We start from the raw sequence: 21,359 nt of genomic DNA, 5'->3' as shown, positions 1-21,359 counted from the left end.
AGTGACTATTCAAAGTTGTTTGTAGGTTAACCATATTTAACTGAAAAATAATTACTTTTAAAGATAAAATAAAAGCAATGATAAATAGCAACAAAAATGTAGTCCTGAAATCCTTCAAGCTCATGGTTTAAGGTGTTGGCAAGTAGAGCGATACGTGCTTTAGAAGGAGGGGAAGTGAGGCACATGAAGTTGTAGCGCGTGGGGGAACCAAGACTCAGAGTCTTCATAGTCTGGGCTGTGGTTTGTGAGGCTGAGATGAGGACTGTATGTTGAATAACTGGAAAAGGTCTGTGGGATGGATGTTTTTGGATACCTGGAGAAGTGAGCCAGGGGTGAGAAAGTGGCAAAGCAGCAGCTCTGAAGCTTTGCTCTTCTTTCTCCTCCCCCTGTCCTGCCCCACGTAGTCCGGATGGCTTCTCAGTGAAAAGCAGCTACAGTCTGGGAACAAGGAACAGTATGATGGCAGCAGCTGATGGGAAAAAAAGATGATGAGCAAAGAGAAATGGTGAGTTTCTGAGGCCCCCTGCTTGAATGAACCAGGTTTGGGTGAATTTGAAGATACTTAATTAAAAAAGAAACATGGTAATATATCCCTACATAATTACTGCTAGTGTTTTCCTCTATTTGAGAAAGGTATAGATCATCAAAGGCATAAGATATAATTTATGGAGATGTAATTATTCAATACACAACATCAGTCATTTGAACAACACATTTATACTTCTGTTTTTATGAATCACTCACATAGAATTGTATTCCAAACATGTTGTATGTTACCTTTAATATTTTCTAAGTTGGAAAATGCCTGCTTTTAAGATGCATCTAAATTTTTGAAGTATCCAAAAACCACATAGACCTCCAACTAATAAAAATAAATGGAAAAAATAAAAATAAATAAAAATAAAAAATAAAACAGTGAAAAACAAAAAACAAAAAAAACACATAGAATCAAGTTGGGGATAAGATCTTGATCAAACTGAAGTTATCAATGTCATTCCTTGTAAGGCTCACAATATATCCTTGGGAACAAGTCCAGAAGAGGCCTTGCAGTAGGAGGAAATATGTATAATGGCCAAATAAATCTCTAAAGGCAAAATGCACAGCTGGCCACCTGTTCTCTGCCTGGAGGTAGGTATTTAACACATGCCAAATGAATAAGAAAAGGGAGAGAGAGAAAGAAAAACAGAGAAGAAAATTAAAGAGTATAAAAAAGAAAGAACATATAGCCTAGGTGATGGTTAATATCATTACCTTGCTTTTTATGTTACAGGCCACTTCTGTGTACCTTACCTCTAGGGTGCATACAAATATAATGAAGTAAGGACTTTGTAAAAACAGTATTATTCTGATATATTTTATTGTGTCATTTGATTTTTATTCTCATGTAGTTGTAGACTCAGGTTTTAATACTCTAGAAAGATATGTAATACCTTAGAGCTTAAAGCAAAGTGTGATTTGGGTTAGCATAGGACATTTCTAAATTTTGTGACAATTTGTTTAAGGATGAACAAGAAATGTGGTTGATTTCATTTCATTAGAAAATCTGATCTATTCAATTCATGGATTTCTGAATCCAGATAAAAAGCAGCAAATCTACAGCATTGTTATTCCCCATTTTACTGTTAATTTCTTTGTTTGAAATTATGACTTGTTTTATTTATTTATTTTTGATTGCCTGGGTAGAGTGAATGGAGATATATATATATATATATATACACACACACACACATACTTGATATATAGCAAAATTTCACATGTATCTACTCTTTTATTATAGAGAAAAATGTGAATTATTTATTGATTTCTCATAAGGAGGTAAGAATATGAATTAAAATTTTTTGTTACTATACTAGCCCAGAACTGCATTAGGTGTCTGGTAATCCCCTATGTGAGAGGGTTATTATTTCTATTTTTGCAGACATTGAGTAGAAAACTCAGCAAAATTAATTAACTAGTCTCAAGTTACAAAAATCAAATATTGGTGAATGGGAACATGCATCCAGATTTATCTGCAACTAGTGCCTCTGCTATCGCTGCTGTATTGTGTTACACTCTCTTCTTCTCTCTTCTTTTTTGGCATTTGGATACGTTTATCTTGATGGTAACATCATTCTAAATATGTAATTCCCATTGTTCCATAATATTCTTGAATTATGAGAAAAGAAAGAAGAATGAAAGGGAAATTCGAAGGAACAGAGGAGAAACTAGAGAGTGAGATCAAGAGAGAGACTGCAACCTCCTTTGCTTTCCAAAGGTAAAACCAGAGCAGCTGGTTTTATTTTTATTTTGCTTTGGGCAATGTCTTTAGTCATTTTGAGAAAAAAAAAACCCCAAAACTTAATTTCCACCTATTTCTGAGGCCACCGTAATGCCCTTTCTCCTAATGTACAAAAGAATTCCTCCGTCACTTGCTTAATCAGATCAAGGGAACAGAAAGGGCCTCTTCTCTAAACATCCTTTTTCAAGTTGATATGAACACCCAGTGTCACTGTCTAGAGCTTTTCAGTATATTTGCATAAAAGCTTGTCGCTTTCTCTAAGGCAGCCTTCTATGAAATTCCGATTTTATCCAGTCTAAAAATTTCCTCTGCACTCTTAAGAAAAAAATAATAGGCTTCTTATTTTATTTATTTTAAATTTAAATTTAATTTTATTTTTGGCTTCTCTATGTCTTTGTTGTACCTCGTGGGCTTTCCTCTAGTTATGGTACACTCTTGGCAGAGCATAGGCCTTAGAGTGTGTGGACTTGGTACTGTGCTGGCTTTCTAGCTGAGGCACGTGGGCTCAGTTGCCCCGTAGAATGTGGAAGCTTAGTTCCCCAACCAGGGATCAAATCTGTGTCTCCTGCATTGGAAAGCAAATTCCTAACCACTGGGTCACCAGGGAAGTCCATATTTGTGTTTTATATAGATAGGAACTACAACATTTAAGAAGTTTCACTTCTACATTGTTTTTTGACATACATGGCCAAATCCACTAGTGCCAGTGTTTTAGAAAGCTTAATAAGAGTCTCTGCATGTATCATTCTTACTCATAAAGCCATGTTTACCACTCTTTAATCAAATCTTCTCCACTCTTCCAGACTACAGAGATCTCAACCTGTCCATGAAGTCCTTCAAGACAATTCCAACCACAGTGATTTCTGTCCTCTCTGGACTTCAGTTGAGGAGACTATAGAAAATGGTCTAGTGATTTTAATGCTCTTCCCACCCACCCCTCCTCCAAAAGTCTAATCCAGCATCTAGCAACTAGTAGGAAATTAACAAATAACTTTCTTTAATATTTTTTCTCAACCCATATTTAACACAGGAATGATGATGATAATATTAATAAAGACAACAGTCTCTTCTGCAGTTCCTTGATAATGTATAAAAAATCATTAGGCTTGGAGAAGTGTGATACAATGGAAAGTGTATTAACTTGAGAATCACAGGAGGCCTTCACTGTTGTCGTCTCAACTTGTCAACTGAGCTTGTGCGTTTAATCTCCCTGAAACTTTTCCTTATCTTTAAAAAGAGAACATGGAAACATAGGTTCTTTAGTTTTTTTCTTGTATTAACCTTTTGGAAAAAAACTGATTTTTCCCCCTTGAACTTTGTAAGCTGCAACTTTGATTGCTGTCAATTTGTAGTCAACCTATATTGCTCTTTCCATGTGTTATGGATTCTCCCAAAGGTCAAACAAGCTCTGACGATGAAACTCTGCATTGTTGGCTATGGTACACAAGGGATTGTGAGCTTTAAACTTAATGTTATGCTAGGATTTCTTTGAAGAGTGTTAAAGAGCAGCTGGTGTGCTTAGAAATTCTCAACTAGTCTGAGCCACCTAGTAGTGCTTTACAGCTCTAGGAGAGAACTGACATGGGGGAAACATAAAAACGACCATTTCAACATACACTGTGGGGCAGGATTTTTCTATTTTGTGTTCTTTACAAAGGTTAGCTTTCCCCTGGTTACTGTGTTTTTTCTCTTTAACTAACTGTAAGGGACTCAGACATAACTATAGCTTCCTGTAATTTCTGTTTTCCTCCTCTTTTCTTGGTTGAGGGAGTAGGGATAGTGAATTATTAGGAAGGAGCGAGCCAAGAAAACCGCATGTGGATGGAGTTCCTTACCTGGAGTTTACAGAGCACCAGAACCAGTGGTTCAGTTCAGTTCAGTTCAGTCGCTCAGTCATGTCCGACTCTTTGCGACCCCATGGACTGCAACACTCCAGGCCTCCCTGTCCGTCATCAACTCCTGGAGTTTACTCAAATTCATGTCCATTGAGTCGGTGATGCCATCCAACCATCTCATCCTCTGTCATCCCCTTCTCCTCCTGCCTTCAATCTTTCCCAGCATCAGGGTCTTTCCCAATGAGTCAGTTCTTCACATCAGGTGGCACTCTAATACTTTGATAAGAGTTTCAGTTTCAGCATCAGTCCTTCCAGTGAATATTCAGGACTGATTTCCTTTAGGATTGACTGGTTTGATCTCTTTGCAGTCCAAGAGACTCTCAGGAGTCTTCTCCAACACCACAGTTCAAAAGGATCAATTCTTTGGCGCTCAGCTTTTTTTATGGTCCAACTCTCACATTTGTATATGACTACTGGAAAAATGGACCTTTGTTGGCAAAGTAATGTCTCTGTTTTTAATATGCTGTCTAGGTTGTTTGTAACTTTTCTTCCAAGGAGCAAGCGTCTTTTGATTTCATGGCTGCAGTCACCATCTGCAGTGATTTTGGAGCCCCCCCAAAATAAAATCTGTCACCGTTTCCATTGTCTCCCCATCTGTTTGCCATGAAATGATGAGATCAGATGCCATGATCTTTCTTTTCTGAATGTAGAGTTTTAAGCCTTCTCTGTGAGGGGTTGGCAGGGCCCAGAGGCACAGCTTCCTTCCTTCCTTCTTTCCTTCCTCCACCCTTCTCTCCCTTCCTCCTCCCCTTCCTCTTCCAATCCTTCTTCCATTCCTTCCTTCTTTCCTTTCTACCTTTTCTGTTTTCTTCCAACTTTCTTTCTTTTTTTAAAAATAGTTCCTTTCTTCCATGGCAATTTGTTCTCGGAATTCCTGTGAGGAAGAAAATTCTGTTTCTGACTTGTGTATTTTTACCTTATTCTTCAAGACTCTAAATAATAAATTGCATTAAGAGGGAGCTGTTCTAGGATCCTGAAAACCCCCCTAACTTGATTATTTCTTGGTGTCTTGAGAGATACACTTATTTGTTCAGTGATTTTAAAGCTCAAATAGGAATTGCACAGCCTAAAATAGTGTGTATAGTTGTGTTTTAATGTGTGCTTTTAGAGATTTTCTTTTTCTATGTAGAGATAGAGAAAGGCTTTTCCATTTTTTTTTCTTGAAAAGTATAATTGTTTAGCAATTGTTGATGGTGCCTGTCATGTATTAAATTTAACCAAAAATAAATGTATTTAATCAATAAAATGTTTCTCCCTTTTTTAGTAGAGATAGTTCTTTCTGATTTTTAAGCTACAGTTTCAAGTTAAAGAAGCAAATTTTTCAAAAATTTTTTTTTATTCAAAAGTATCCCACTGTTCAACTTTACATTGGCTACTCTCTTTAATAGTAGGAGATAATTTGGCCATCAGTTTCTTAAATCTATAAAATTAAGTCAAAAGAGACGTTCATATCATTTTCCATTTAGTACACTAAGAATTCTAATAGTTTTTATTTAGAAATTAATAAAAATTACCAAATATTACTTATGTAATCAGAACTGAACCAAGTATTTAAAAAGATTCAAAGAACCAAGTAATCTAGCTCTTGGTACAGGATATTTATACTCAAATTGTGGATATACACCCGCACACAAGTTATCTCTAAAGGGTTGATAAGCTGTAATAAAATGTAATATGTACTTAGAATGTTTTATGGTAATCTGTGAGGTCACTATAAATCCAATTTATTTATAAAGTTAGGCACTTCAGATAAATAGATTTTAAAGTAGGTGAGAAATAATAGTGTTTTTAAACTCTAATGTTTCTCTTGTCAATTAATGTGACGTAAGAAACAGATTTCTCAAGAGGCAGGTGGTCTGGTATTTCCATCTCTTGAAGAATTTTCCACAGTTTGTTGTGATCCATGCAGTCAAAGGTTTTTGCATAGTCAATAAAGCAGAAGTAGATGTTTTTCTCAAACTTTCTTTTTAGATGATCCAATGGATTTTGGCAATTTAATCTCTGGTTCTTCTGCCTTTTCTAAATCCAGCTTGAACATCTGGAAGTTCACAGTTCATGTACTGTTGAAGCCTGGCTTAGAGAATTTTGAACATTACTAGTGTGTGAGATGAGTGAGTGCAATTGTGCAGTAGCTTGAGCATTCTTTGGCATTGCCTTTCTTAGGGATTGGAATGAAAACTGACCTTTTCCAGTCCTGTGGCCACAGCTGGGTTTTCCAAATTTGCTGTCATATTGACTGCAGCAATTTCACAGCATCATTTTGTAGGATTTGAAATAACTCAACTGGAATTCCATCACCACCACTAGCTTTGTTCAGAATGATGCTTCCTAAGACCCACTAAACATCGCATTCCTGGATGTCTGGCTCTAGGTGAGTGATTATACCATTGTGATTATCTGGGTCGTGAAGATCTCTTTTGTACAGTTCTTCTGTGTACTCTTGCCACCTCTTCTTAATATCTTCTGCTTCTATTAGGTCCATACCATTTCTGTCGTTTATTGTGCCCATCTTTGCATGAAATGTTCCCTTGAAATCTCTAATTTCCTTGAAGAGATCTCTAGTCTTTCCCATTCTATTGTTTTCCTCTATTTCTTTGCACTGATCACTGAGGAAGGCTTTCTTATCTCTCCTTACTATTCTTTGGAATTCTGCATTCAGATGGGTGGGTATATCTTTCCTTTTCTCCTTTGCTTTTCACTTCTCTACTTTTCACAGCTATTTGCAAGGCCTCCTCAGACCATTTTTTGCATTTCTTTTTCTTGGGGATGGTCTTGATCTCGCTTTCCTGTACAATGTCACGACCTCCGTCCATATTTCTTCAGGCACTCTATCAGATCTAATCCCTTGAATCTATTTCTCACTTCCACTGTATAATCATAAGGGACTTGATGTAGGTTATACCTGAAAGGTCTAGTGGTTTCCCCTACTTTCTTCAATTTAAGTCTGAATTTGGCAATAAGGAGTTCATGATCTGAGCTACAGTCAGCTTTGTTTGTGCTGACCATATAGAGCTTCTCCATCTTTGGCTGCAAAGAATATAATCAATCTGATTTCAGTATTGACCATCTGGTGATGTCCATGTGTAGTGTCTTCTCTTGTGTTGTTGGAAGAGGGTGTTTGCTATGACCAGTGCATTCTCTTGGCAAAACTCTATTTGCCTTTGCCCTGCTTCATTCTGAACTCCAAGGCCAAATTTGCCTGTTGCTCCAGGCATTCTAGTCCCCTATAATGAAAAGGACACCTTTTTTGGGTGTTAGTTCTAGAACAGCTTGTAGATCTTCATAGAACCATTCAACTTCAGTTTCTTCAGCTTCTTCTAGCTGGTTTTGAATGATTCTGGTGTTAATTCACATCATTGTCATGTCCATTATTTATAGTTGAGGATTTCTGTGGCTGTCCTTTCTAATGCTTCCCAGTTTCCTAAACAAATAAGCCCAATGTAATAGGTATTTGTCAGGGAGGGAATGTTTTTGCCTGTGACACCATAGGAATGAATCCCTTTCTTTTTCAGAGAGTGAATCTCACTGTGCTACTTCTTCTTCTCAGGTGGTCTCACACACACCCACAGCTTCAGTTGCTGTCTGCCTGTTTATAGATTTATGTGTCTCTACTGTAGGACCCATTTAACATCTTTCTGTTGGTGTCTCATTCAAACTTTTACAACACACATGATCCTTCCTTCCTCCCCTGACATCCCCAGAGCCAGTTTCTCTTCCAGAATTCCCTGTGGCTGTGATGGGTTCCATCTTCCATACACATGGATAAGTCAAAACTGGGTTTGTTGAGCATACCTTGACATTTCCCTTTTACCTCTTTTCTTATCATATGCATGATTAAGTGCTGGTCATTTTTCTTTCTACACTTTCCTCAAACCTATATTCTTTCCATTTACAATATCACCATCCTAGTTCTAATTTCCAAGACAATTACAGCTATTAGTTGGACCCTCCATTCAGTTTTCTTCGTGAAGACCAATCTCTGCAACCAGTTATTTTTTTCTTCAAAACATGTATCTGCTCGTATCAGTTATGTCTGAAGCCTTTTATGTCTGCCCCTGATCCTAAAGAAAAAGTCCCAGACTCTTTTTATAGCTTATAAGACACAGCATGATTTGGTCCTTGAATGTTTCTCCAACCTCATTTTTGGGTCACTTTTCTCCATGCTTTAGGCTTACGGACTTTCAGTTTTTCATTTTTTTTGAGTAGAGGGATTCCGCATAGAACTGTGCAGGATATATATATATTTTAACCTCTTGTTTTTTCAAGACAAAAACAATGCAACAAGTACCTCAGAATTATAAGAAATATTTTAAAAATAGATATTTCTGAGTTCCATTCCAGAACTACTGAACCAGAGTTTCTGTGAGTGGGACTTGGACGGTATTTTATGAAATGCCCCAGGGAAATTTTATAACAAAAAACTGAGAACCCTTATTCTATATGTTAAGTTCCCTTATAGCTGATATTGGGTCTTCTCTGGCAGTCAGTACTTTTAGCTTCGGCAGTCTTATCCATTCCCCAACTTCAAACATCATCAGTATGCCACAGGAACCAACAAGCCTCAGTTTTGAACTTCTGACTGAGATATTTAGTTCTCTCATGACAGCTCTACTGGATGGCTCACGGGGAGCTCAGATTAATAAACAGAGATGTGCTCAAGTCATCATGATGCCCCTGCACATCTTTGCCTTCTCCAATGTTCTTCCTCAAATATGCACCCATCCACTTGCTCTTGCCAGAAACTTTTCTTCCACCTCCCACCAATCCATAGCTGTTTCCTGTCTTTATTTTAAAATGTTCTGGCTTCTACTCACTTTTTCTGTATAAAAAACTTGGCCATCTCCCAGGAGATTTCATCTCTGCAATTTTCTACTTGGTTTTTCCCACTTGCATAATTACCTCCCAGACCCACCTGAACAATTTGATATATTACTGCTACAGGAAACCTGCTACTCCACTATTTTAAGACCCTTCAGAGCCTTCCTATTACATTAGTATGAAGGTTAAAATCACTAATACAGTCAATATGGTTCTGCAAAAACTGGCCTTGTACTCCATCCTGGACTTACCCCCTATGGGCTCTTCTGTGCTGCAGCCACACCAGTCTCTGTCAATTCTTTCTGACCTGAGGCCTCTTTCATATCCTGTATCTTTCTTCCCCTCTCTTCTCTCCACCTTTGCTCATCCAACTCCTACTTATGTTAAAGTATCTATGTGTGTGTACATAAATATAAATATACATACTTATATATATGGTCTCTATGTATCTTTATATATATACACACAAATATGTACATATAGACCTGCAACATGGGTGGGAATTACCCGTTTATGTGAAGCTTTCCCTGAACCCTAAATTTAAACTGTACCAGTTTATTTTATTGTAATTTATTTTTCTTCTTAGAATATATCCATCATTTTAAATTGTATATTTGGTTTGAAGAGTTAGTGATTTAGTGCATGTGTCTAATCAGATGGCAACTTCAGCTGCATTTATTTCAGCACCAGATCCCTGATACCTAGTCCAGTGTTTGGTGTGTAGCAGACACTCAACAAATATTTACTGAATAAGTGAACAAACATGCAAATAGAATAAAAAATGGATCATCTCTCATCTTATTTTTTCCTCTTGTGATTTAATTTTGTAAGTTTTAGTGGATGGAGGGGGAAACTTTTTGGTCAAAAATTCAATGCACATTTTTGACATTTAGAAAACTGTGGATCAAGGCATTTTCAGGTTTCTTGGTACAAATGTATTCATTCTGAACAAAGCTTTATGCTGTGGAAAAATATCAGAAAACAATAGCAACAACAGTGTTGATGATCAACACTGCCAAATGCCAAAGTTAAAAAGAAGGAGTAAACAACCAGTAAGATATTTAGCACAGTAGAATCATTATGATGCTCTAAGTGTAAGATCAAAGGTGTTTGCTTCATAGTTAACATATCCCTTAACTATCTAGCATGAATATATAGTTGATACACACACAATTTTTCTCATCTAAAAAGGTTTACTGGTCAATAATATGAGTATTGAGGAAGGCACAACTACATAAAATTTTACGGTATTTATGTGGGAAAGTAAGCCATCAATGATGGTGTCATTGATTGATATAAAATATCCTAAGTAGACAGAAAACTGCATGTGGTTTTGTATCACATCAGATAATTATAATTACATGGCTCAGTAACCCCAGAATCAACTCTGCTAAAAATGGTTGGATTTTTGTTTTACCTTTCTCTCCATCTTTATTGGTATTACTAGGGGACAACTGTAAGATTTAATGCCAGCCTGAAAATGGTCCACAGCTATTGTTATTACATCTTAAAGCAATAGAAAGACAATCTAAACCTTTATTTTGGTGAGTATCAGCTTAGGAGAATTGGATTGGGGAGGTTTACTGACTTAAAATATAAAACCATAATATTATCTTTGCTACTTTCTCACTATTAAAGCTGATGCATTATGGTTCTAGCCTTAAAAGTGTTACCCTTGAACTATGTTAAAAAAACAGATAGCATAGAGACAATATTCAAATATTGCATATCTGTCAAAATAGAAAATATTGTACCAACATTTTTGTTAATTGTTTTGTATGTAATTTATGAAAGCTTTCTTTCATGGCATTTTCTTTTCTTTTTTTTTTGTAGTATAAATTCTATTCTGCAAGCTGAGATAAGGTTGTTCACAAAGTAATGGAATAAAGAGAATGTGTGGAGAAAACTTTATTTACAGATGAACAAAATGTGTATTTTTAGTTAATCTCATTATTTCATCTGAAAGAAGAGAAGTTGTTACCTAAAATGATTTTCAGTTTAACATGATATTTTATATAATTTTTTTATAGCTTTACTTCCCTAATCCTGAAGAGATACAATGATTACATTTTTTTCCAATGATTACATTTTAAATTAAAATTATTTCTATGACATTGTCTTCAGTCTTAACTATTATCAAATGTACATTTTTATAGTTTTATATGACTTGGGTGTAAGTTCATGTAGATAGAGTGAAGTTGAGATCAGCATTTGTGTAATTATTATTCCTTTCAGTTTTTTATTTTTTTTCAGTTTTTTAAAAAGTAGTGTGCAATAGTCTTATAGTGTTGTGGTAAGAAAAAATGCTTTATATGATTTCAGTTTTCCTAATTTTACTGACAGTTTTCCTAATTTTACTGAGGCTTGCTTTGTGGCCTAGCATGTGATCTATCTTGGAGAATGTTCCATGTGTACTTGAAAAGAATATGTATTCTGTTGCTTTTGGGTGGAATGCATAAAAATCAAGTAAGTCCATTTGGTATTATTTAAGACCAATGTTTCCTGATTTTTTTTTTTTTTTCAATAATAGTTCCCTACAATTATTGCATTAGTGTCAGTTTCTCATTTTATGTCTGTTTCAAATCATAACTAAGGTCTTAAAACATAACTTCTGTTTATATGGAGGCATTATTGTCACTGATAGTTATGCTATCATCTACGCTTTTAAATTTAAGTTTTAGTATTTATCTGGCTCTGTCTGTCCAATATGACAGCCACTAACACCTCACGTCTATTTAAACTGAAACAGAAATTAATCAAAATTAAATAATATTAAAAAATCACTTTCTTAGATGCACCAGCAACTGTATTTCAAGTGCTAACCAGTAAGAAAGTAGAGCTATCTATAGGCTAGAATTTCCAAATAATTGAAAAAAATCACTTCTAGCTAGGGGAAGATGTGGGACTGCTTATTTTTTACTTTTCTTTTTAAAGTGGGAGAATATTTGAGGACTTTAAAGGTTAATGTGAAGCAGCCTGTAGAGTGCAAGAGGTTATTTAACACAGGAAAGAGGGAGAAAAATCAATATAATAAAATTTTTGAGAAGGTGAAAAGTAATGAATAGAGCACAGATAAAGATATTAGGTGTCAAAAACAGAAGGGGGACTTCACTGTAAACAAGGAAAGGTGGGAAAGATGGATTTTAAGATCAGTGAGAGGAAATTGAGGAAGTTTTTGTTCTTTGGTTCCTATTTTCTTTGTCAACTTTGAGTCAGAATCTTCTGGGCCCCACAGGGGAAGCAGTGAGGTCAGAAGTTGGATATGGAGGAAAATATAAACCAGGTGATGATTGCTGAATTAGCAGGACTAAGGAGGAAGTAGCAGGGTTGCTGGCCATGCTGATGGCCTGGCTGAGGCTGGTGATAATCAAGTTATAGTTGCAAAGCTCTGGACAGTGGTGTGCTTTTTCTGCAGCTGCCAGCAGCCCTGTATAGGCTCTGGGGAGGAAAACAGTTGGATTTCAGGATTAATTCCTTTTTAAAGTTTTGCTTTTCCTAGATGTTCTCTAATATTTAAATAACAGATTTGGGAAGGATTACAAAAGAGTTGGAGCCTAATGTTATCAGGATCTCTGCTGAGCTGGAGAGGTGAGCTGCCACGGGCCAGAGCAGTCAATTAAAAGAAAGCCAACAAATGAAGGTAACAGTCAAGACTAGTCATTTACCGTGTCGGTGTAAGCAAGGGGCTAACCTGGAGAAAGCTTCAACTCCCATATTTGAGGGTCCCTGGTTTAGGGAAGGTGCGTGCATGCATGCTCAGGCTCTTCAGTCATGTCTGACTTCTTGAGACCCTATGTACCTTTGACCCTATGTACCTTTGACCCTATGTACCTTTGACCCTATAAACCTCTGTAGCTTGCCAGGCTCCTCAGTCCTCTCTAAGGGATTCTCTAGGCAAGAATACTGGAGTGAGTTGCCATGCCCTCCTCTAGGGGATTTTTCCTATCCAGGGATCGAATCTGGGTCTCCTGCATTACAGTGGCTTCTTTACCACTGAGCCCCTGGGGAAGAACCTTAGGGCAGGTAGGTGAGCACAAAAGTAACGATCATCACACTGATGAGGGAGCCTCAAACAAAAGGTTCCAGAGGTTTTCTTACTGTGAGGGCCCAAGGGAGAGAAGGGATAGTGTTAGCAGTGCTGAGACCTGAGGTAGAATAGAGAGAAGTGTCTTCAAGTTCTCCCCCTACCCTGTAAGGAGATTTTCATGACAATGTCTAAGCAAGGACTCTGTGGAAGACCCTAAATAAAGAGGCCTTCAAATAACGACACTGGGCTAAGAATGCAGATTTGCAGAAGCACAAGGCTAGCCAAGGAGGCCTGCCCTTCCCTCCAGAGCCTGCAGTGCTCAGGCTGTGCAGGGAGCCTGGTGGGTGGATGGCATCTCTCCTCTGTGAGGCCTGTCAGGAAATCTGCAACTGCCTATGTTCAGGCCTGAAAAGTCACACAGCTATTCCGGCCAGGAGTTGGATTCCTCATGAGCTGATTATAAAAAGTGAAGAGCAGTCTATGTGCTAGAATTTCCAACAAAAGGTGAAAAAGACATTTATTTTGAATAGTTATTCAAAGTGAAGACAGAACAAGTGATGAGGTCAGATGAGGTCAGATAGGTCAAAGGACAGGTCGGAGGGTGAAGTTTGGTTTCTAAGCTACAGTAAAAATAATCTCAGGATTTGTTATGAAGCGTGTTTCTCAGTCCCACCCTCAGAGAATTAGATTCAGTCATTTTGAGATGAACACATAAATACCCACTGAAAGCAAACATCTGGGTGATTCTGCAGTCAAAAGTCATGATTACAACTTTAGAAAGACTGACAGTTTTAAGTATGGGTGGCTAAAATGGAGAGAAAGTGAATATTGTTAACATGAGAGCATCACATGTATGAGAGGTGCAAACTGACAAACAGAAACCAAAGGAAATGAAAGAAGCTTCTCACTAACAAAGAGGGAAAAGAAAGAAGAGGAGTTTAGCTGTTGATGGTATTAAGAAGTTACAGTCTAACTCTCACATCCATACATGACTACTGGAAAAACCATAACCTTGACTAGATGGACCTTTGTTGACAAAGTAATGTCTCTGCTTTTCAATATGCTGTCTACGTTGGTCATAACTTTCCTCCCAAGGAGTAAGCGTCTTTTAATTTCATGGCTGCAGTCACCATCTGCAGTGATTTGGGAACCCAAAATAGTAAAGTCAGCCACTGTTACCACTGTTTCCCTATCTATTTGCCATGAAGTGATGGGACCAGATGCCATGATCTTAATTTTCTGAATATTTAACTTTAAGCCAACTTTTTCACTCTCTGCTTTCACTTTCATCAAGAGGCTCTTTAGTTCCTCTTCACTTTCTGCCATAAGGGTGATGTCATCTGCCTAGCTGAGGTTATTGATATGTCTCCTGGCAATCTTGATTCCAGCTTGTGCCTCATCCAGCCTAGAGTTTCTCATGATGTACTCTGCATATAAGTTAAATAAGCAGGGTGACAATAGACAGCCTCGATGTACTCCTTTTCCTATTTGGAGCCAGTCTGTTGTTCCATGTCCAGTTCTAACTGTTGCTTCCTGACCTGCATACAAGTTTCTCAAGAGGCAGGTTAGGTGGTCTGATATTCCCATCTCTTTCAGAATTTCCCACAGTTTATTGTAATCTACACAGTCGAAGGCTTTGGCATTGTCATTAAAGCAGAAGTAGATGCTTCTAAAGCAGTGCAGAAGTAGCACTAGTTTAGCTTTTGGTCAGTCCTCCATCACTTCAGTCTCTCCCAGTGACATCAGCTTACTCTTATGATGTCTTCTGCCAACAGGTCTCAGTTCCTTATATTGAACTAGCAAATAATAAAACACACACCATATTAAAATACTAAAGGCTATCATTGAACAAAGCTTCAGTGTTTCAGTTTGATTTTTTTCATATATAAGAGAGATTGTCCACTGGAAACAGAAAACTAAACTGAAGTCTTTGGTAGCATCTCTTTAGTCCTGGTTTTAAAGTAACGTTCAAGTGTATATCTCAGCAAGAGCGATCTTAAGAAAGAAAAACAACTGGAGGAATCAAGCTCCCTGACTTCCGACTATACTACAAAGGTACAGTATAGACAGAAAGGTACAGGATAATCAAAACTGGAACAAAAATAGAAATATAGATCAATGGAACAGGACAGAAAGCCCAGAGATAAATCCAAGCACCTGTGGTCACCTGATTTATGATAAAGGAAGCAAGAATATACAATGGAGAAAAGACAGTCTCTACAATAAGTGGTACTGGGAAAACTGGACAGCTACATGTTAGAGAATGAAATTACAATACCTGCGTTAGTATACTAATGCATGTTTATCTTTCTGACTTATTTCACTCTGTATAATGGGCTCCAGTTTCATCCATCTCAGAACTGATTCAAATGTATTCTTTTTAATGGCTGAGTAATATTTCTTTGTGTATGTGTACCATAGCTTTCTTATCCATTCGTCTGCTGATGGGCATCTAGGTTGCTTCCACGTCCTGGCTATTATAAACAGTGCTGTGATGAACATTGGGGTACACGTGTCTCTTTCAGATCTGGTTTCCTCGGTGTGTTTGCCCAGGAGTGGGATTGCTGGGTCATATGGCAGTTCTATTTCCAGGTTTTTAAGGAATCTCCACACTGTTCTTCATAGTGGCTGTACTAGTTTGCATTCCCACCAACAGTGTAAGAGGGCTCCCTTTTCTCCACACCCTCTCCAGCATTTATTGCTTGTAGACTTTTGGATAACAGCCATCCTGACTGGCGTGTAATGGTACCTCATTGAGGTTTTGCATTTCTCTGATAATGAACGTTGAGCATCTTTTCATGTGTTTGTTAGCCATCTGTATGTCTTCTTTGGAGAAATTTCTGTTTAGATCTTTGACCCATTTTTTGATTGGGTCATTTATTTTTCTGGAATTGAGCTGCAGGAGTTGCTTATATATTTTTGAGATTAATCCTTTGTCTGTTTCTTCATTTGCTATTATTTTCTCCTATTCTGAAGGCTGTCTTTTCACCTTACTTATAGTTTCCTTTGTTGTGCAAAAGCTTTTAATTTTCATTAGGTCCCATTTGTTTATTTTTGCTTTTATTTCCAATATTTTGGGAGGTGGGTCATAGAGGACCTTGCTGTGATTTATGTCAGAGAGTGTTTTGCCTATGTTCTCCTCTAGGAGTTTTATAGTTTCTGGTCTTACATTTAGATCTTTAATCCATTTTGAGTTTATTTTTGTGTATGGTGTTAGAAAGTGTTCTAGTTTCATTCTTTTAGAAGTGGTTGATCAGTTTTCCCAGCACCACTTGTTAAAGAGGTTGTCTTTTTTCCATTGTATATTCTTGCCTCCTTTGTCGAAGATAAGGTGTCCGTAGGTACATGGATTTATCTCTGGGCTTTCTATTTTGTTCCATTGATCTATATTTCTGTACTAACACATATATATGGAATTTAGAAAGATGGTAACAATAACCTTATATGCAAGACAGAACAAGAGACACAGATGTGTAGAACAGACTTTTGGACTCTATGGGAGAAGGCGAGGGTGGGATGATCTGAGAGAATAGCATCGAAACATGTATGTTATCAAGTGTGAAACAGATTGCCAGTCCAGGTTGGATGCATGAGACAAGTGCTCAGGGCTGGTGCACTGGGATGACCCAGAGGGATGGGATGGGGAGGGAGGTGGGAGGTGGGAGGGGGGTTCAGGATGGGGAACGCATGTAAATCCATGGCTGATTCATGTTAATATATGGCAAAAACCACAACAATATTGTAAAGTAATTAGCCTCCAGCTAATAAAAATAAATGAAAAAAAAAAGAGAGATTACAATACTCCCTAACACCGTACTCTGGTCAAGGCTACGGTTTTTCCAGTGGTCATGTATGGATGTGAGATTTGGACTGTGAGGAAAGCTGAGCACCGAAAAATTGATGCTTTTGAACTATGGTGTTGGAGAAGACTCTTGAGAGTCCCTTGGACTGCAAAGAGGTCCAACCAGTCTATTCTAAAGGAGATCAGTCCTGGGTGTTCACTGGAAGGACTGATGTTGAAGCTGAAACTCCAATACTTTGGCCACCTGATGCGAAAAACTGACTTATTGGAAAAGAAAGACCCTGATGCTGGGAGGGATTGGGGACAGGAGGAGAAGGGGATAACAGAGGATGAGATGGCTGGATGACATCACAGACTCGATGGGCATGAGTTTGAGTAAACTCCAGGAGTTGGTGATGGACTAGGAGGCCTGGCATGCTGTGATTCATGGGGTCGCAAAGAGTTGGACACAACTGAGCGACTGAACTGAATTGAACACCATACACAAAGATAAATTTGAAATATACCAAAGACCTAAAAGTAAGGCTGGACACTATAAAAATCTTAGAGGAAAACATAGGCAGAACACTCTCTGACATAAATCATGGCAATATCTTTTTTGATCCATCTCCTAGTGAAAATAAAAACAAAAATAAACCAATAAGACCTAATTAAACTTAACAGATTTTGCACAGAAAAGGAAACCATTAGCAAGACAAAAGGACAACCCTGAGAATGGAAGAAAATACTTGCAAATAAGGTGACTGACAAGGGATTAATCTCCACAACATACAAATAGCTCATGCAGCTCAATATAAAAAAAACAACCCAATCAAAAAATGGGTGAAAGATCTAAACAGGCATTTCTCCAAAGAAGACATACAGATGGCCAAAAAGCACATGAAAAGACATTCAACACCACTAATTATTAGAAAAATGGAAAATCAAAACTATAATGAGGTATCACTTACTCTGATCAGATTGGCTATCTTGAAAAAATTAACTGACAGGAAGTGCTCAAGAGGGCATGGAGAAAAGAGAACCCTGCTGCACTTTTGGTGGGAATTTAAATTGGTGCAGCCACTATGGAAAACAGCATGGAATTTCCTTAAAAAACTAAAATTACAGCTACCATATGATCCTGCAATTCCAGTCCTGGGCATATATCCAAATAAAACCATAATTTCAAAAGACACATGGCCCCAGTATTCATTGCAGCACGATTTACAGTCTCCAGGACATGGAAGCAACCTAAATATCCAATGATAGATGAATAGATAAAGATGTGGTACATATATACAATGGAATATTATTCATCCATAAAAAAGAACAGAATAATATCATTTGCAACAACATGGATGAACCTAGAGATTGTCATAGAGTGAAGTAAGACAGAGAAAGACAATTATCATATATCTCTTATATGTGAAATCTAAAAGAATTGTACAAATGAACTTTATTTACAAAGCAGAAGTGGAGTCAATGTAGAAAGCAAAGTGATGGTTGCCTGGGGAGGTGGGGAAAGGGAAAGGGAGGGATAAATAGGAAGACTGAGATTGACAGATACACACTGCTGTATGTAAAACAGATGGCTAATAAGGATCTACTATGTAGCACAGGGGAGAAGGACATGGCAACCCACTCCAGTACTCTTGCCTGGAGAATCCCAGGGACGGCGGAGCCTGGTGGGCTGCCGCCTGTGGGATTGCACAGAGTCAGACATAACTGAAGCGACTTAGCAGCAGCAGCCGCCGCATGTAGCACAGGGAACTCTTCTCAGTACTCAGCAATGACCGATATGGGAAAAGAATCTGAAAAAGACTGGTTATATGTATACACATAACTGAGTCATTTTGTTGTACAGCAGAAGCTAACACAACACTGAATCAACTATATGCTAATAAAAATTTGAAAAGAAGAAAAAAATGTGTATCTTTTTTCAACTTATATAACTTTAGCAACTATTTTGAGAAAACTCACTTTTTTAACTCTCTGAGATTTCACAGGGAATGTACCATCCACCTAGTGATCTATAAGCACATTTTACTGGATAGTTTATTTATTTATTTTTTTATTTTTTTACTGGTTCGTTTTGTGAAGACTTTAACAAGAAAAGCAGGCTGGTTTTTTTAGAAAGAAAAGAAAGTTGCTCAGTCATGTCCAACTTTTTGCAATCACGTGAACTATAGCCCGCTAGGCTCCTCTGTCCATGGAATTCTCCAGGCAAGAATACTGTAGTGGATTGCCATTCCCTTCTCCAGGGGGTCTTCCCGACCCAGGGATAGAACCCATGTTTCCCTCATTGCAGGCAGATTCTTTACCATCTGAGTCAGAGTGACAGTCAATTTACGACCCAAATAAACACTAATTTTTGCATCCCACTTCTCAGAAAGTTAATGCAAAATTGTAATTTGCCAAGCGAAAGAAAATGAGTTAGCTGGATATACACTGAAATAAATCATTATCCTGCCCCCAAAATGTTTCTGTACTTGCTACTAATCAGATCCATAGTCTACACATTGAAATACAGTTTGCAGTAACTTCAACAAAGAGAGACTTAATTTTCTTCCTCAATAAAGGGAAAATATTTGCAAAATAGTATTTATTTATAGGCCTTCACAATTAAAATTAGCATCACTCGCCCACTTACCATTGATGTTATTTGCTTTCAGCTATTTTTTGAATTATGGGAAGGATTTGTACCAATTCAGACATTGTCTCACTAATTCCCTACTTTTCAGCAAAAAATCCTCTATGATCATTGTGAAGGTTAAGAGATTTGGCAGGCTTATACCAAGCATAACTAACTTGGATTTTGGAAATTGAATTTGGCTTTCTCTAACCAGAGCATTGAGAGATCCTACTTGGCTTTCAGGATGCAATGCACATTAGGTTTTTTTCCTGGATGGCATTCTAAGATATGCTGAGGTTATTAAATTCATGATTCTGAAGCAGGAACTTCATTTCATACCTTGGAGTTGGTAAATAATAACTGATCTTCAGAATATTTAAAAAATCTTTTTGGGCTTATTTATCTGTCAGCAGTTCATAGAAAAGTGTGGAAAATAAAATGACAACAGTACTTTCAAGGGATTCTCAGATGGAAAATGTACAATAAGATATTGAGGGCTTTGATTATTTTAGTACATAAATTTGGCTGCTTCCTTGGTTGTAATTACCCTCTGCATTCCTATACCCTTAGAAAACAGGGCACAAAGGAAAATGGTAAAACACAGGACTAATGAATACCAACATATCAATATTACCATGAAATGAACTGTAATAGAGAATCTAAAAGCATTTACTCATGATGTAAAAAAAATAAAAATTGTCACATTAAACCTTTAAATAATTGCAAAAGCAAACTAATAAACAAAACCACTTTCTCCATAGTAAGACTTGAGTACTAAGCCCAAGTGATTACTCAGCATCCAGTCACGGCATCTTCCCTACACATGCTCCACACTCCATGAGCTGCTTAGATAGTACAGAGTAACCATGAATCTAACCATGTCATTTCCTTTCTGTTTGGGTGCTCTTGACAATATATGATAGACTCTGGGAGGGAAGCATATTTCAGATTGGACTTTGATTTATGTAAAATGGATTTAGTTATTTATATACGATAACCAAGAAATTTGATGAAATTTAATCCCTTCTAAATAACATATTTTCTTCATTGTTCCTGTTCTGCTTTCCTCAAAAGTTTTTTTTTTTTTTCACCTTGTGTTTGTCACACACATGCCCACTTTCTGTTGTGCTGAGAAAGAGGTGATGAGTTGTGTGACAGTTTCTTTCCCACAGTGGAATGCCACAGCTGCTACCTTTAACAGCTGCAGACCAGTAGCTGTGGAATGCTTTCCTCAAAAGTTTTTAAAATATATTTTGTCCTCTGAGAGCTAATGCTCTTTACTCATCAGACTACCAACCATTCCTCATCCATGAATGCTCATAAGCTATGAAGAAAGCAAGGGTGCAGGTATCAGCATTGTTGAGAGGTTATGAATTTGGATGTGATTTCTGTATTTATACTTTCCTATAAGTAAATAGGGCATGTTTTCTTGACTAAGTCATTTGAAAAGATCACTTCTTTTTCCTGCTTTTATTAATATGAAATAACATGAAAATTTTAATTATAAAAGTACATTTTATTAAATGTACTTTAATATTTGTACTTTAAATACTTTAATAAATGTACTTTAAATGGAGAAAGTACATTTATTAAATGCACTTCAAATGAAATGTAAGGCATAATTTGACGGGATAGTAGAGATCATTTTGGGAGGCAGGAATGTCGAGGCATGCATATAGAAGAGAGAGAGCATTTGGGACTTGAGGGAAAAGAGAGAAACAGTTTTGGAAGCTCAAATAATGATTTTACATATGGCCAAACTTCAGTGTGAAACAGCTGATAGTTTAGACAAAACAATCTTTTGCCTGACTGAATATTATACTAATATAAACACTGTATTGATACAAATGATTTGGGTTTAAGTAATCCAACATAGATTTTATTCCATACATAATCTTCTGTAAAATATTATTTCCTGGATCAATATT

General features: G+C 37.2%; 1 non-coding gene across 1 annotated transcript; it reads right to left on the bottom strand.

Annotated features, from left to right (window-relative positions):
• Positions 1–20,523: 20,523 nt before the first annotated feature.
• Positions 20,524–20,654, bottom strand: LOC136148799 (small nucleolar RNA SNORA41). Its single transcript, XR_010659570.1, has one exon. It is a non-coding gene; the product is annotated as a small nucleolar RNA SNORA41 (small nucleolar RNA).
• Positions 20,655–21,359: the final 705 nt, after the last annotated feature.

Source organism: Muntiacus reevesi, chromosome 17, assembly GCF_963930625.1.
Source record: "Muntiacus reevesi chromosome 17, mMunRee1.1, whole genome shotgun sequence".
Taxonomy (NCBI): domain Eukaryota; kingdom Metazoa; phylum Chordata; class Mammalia; order Artiodactyla; family Cervidae; genus Muntiacus; species Muntiacus reevesi.
This window is presented reverse-complemented; position numbering and strand designations above follow the sequence as displayed.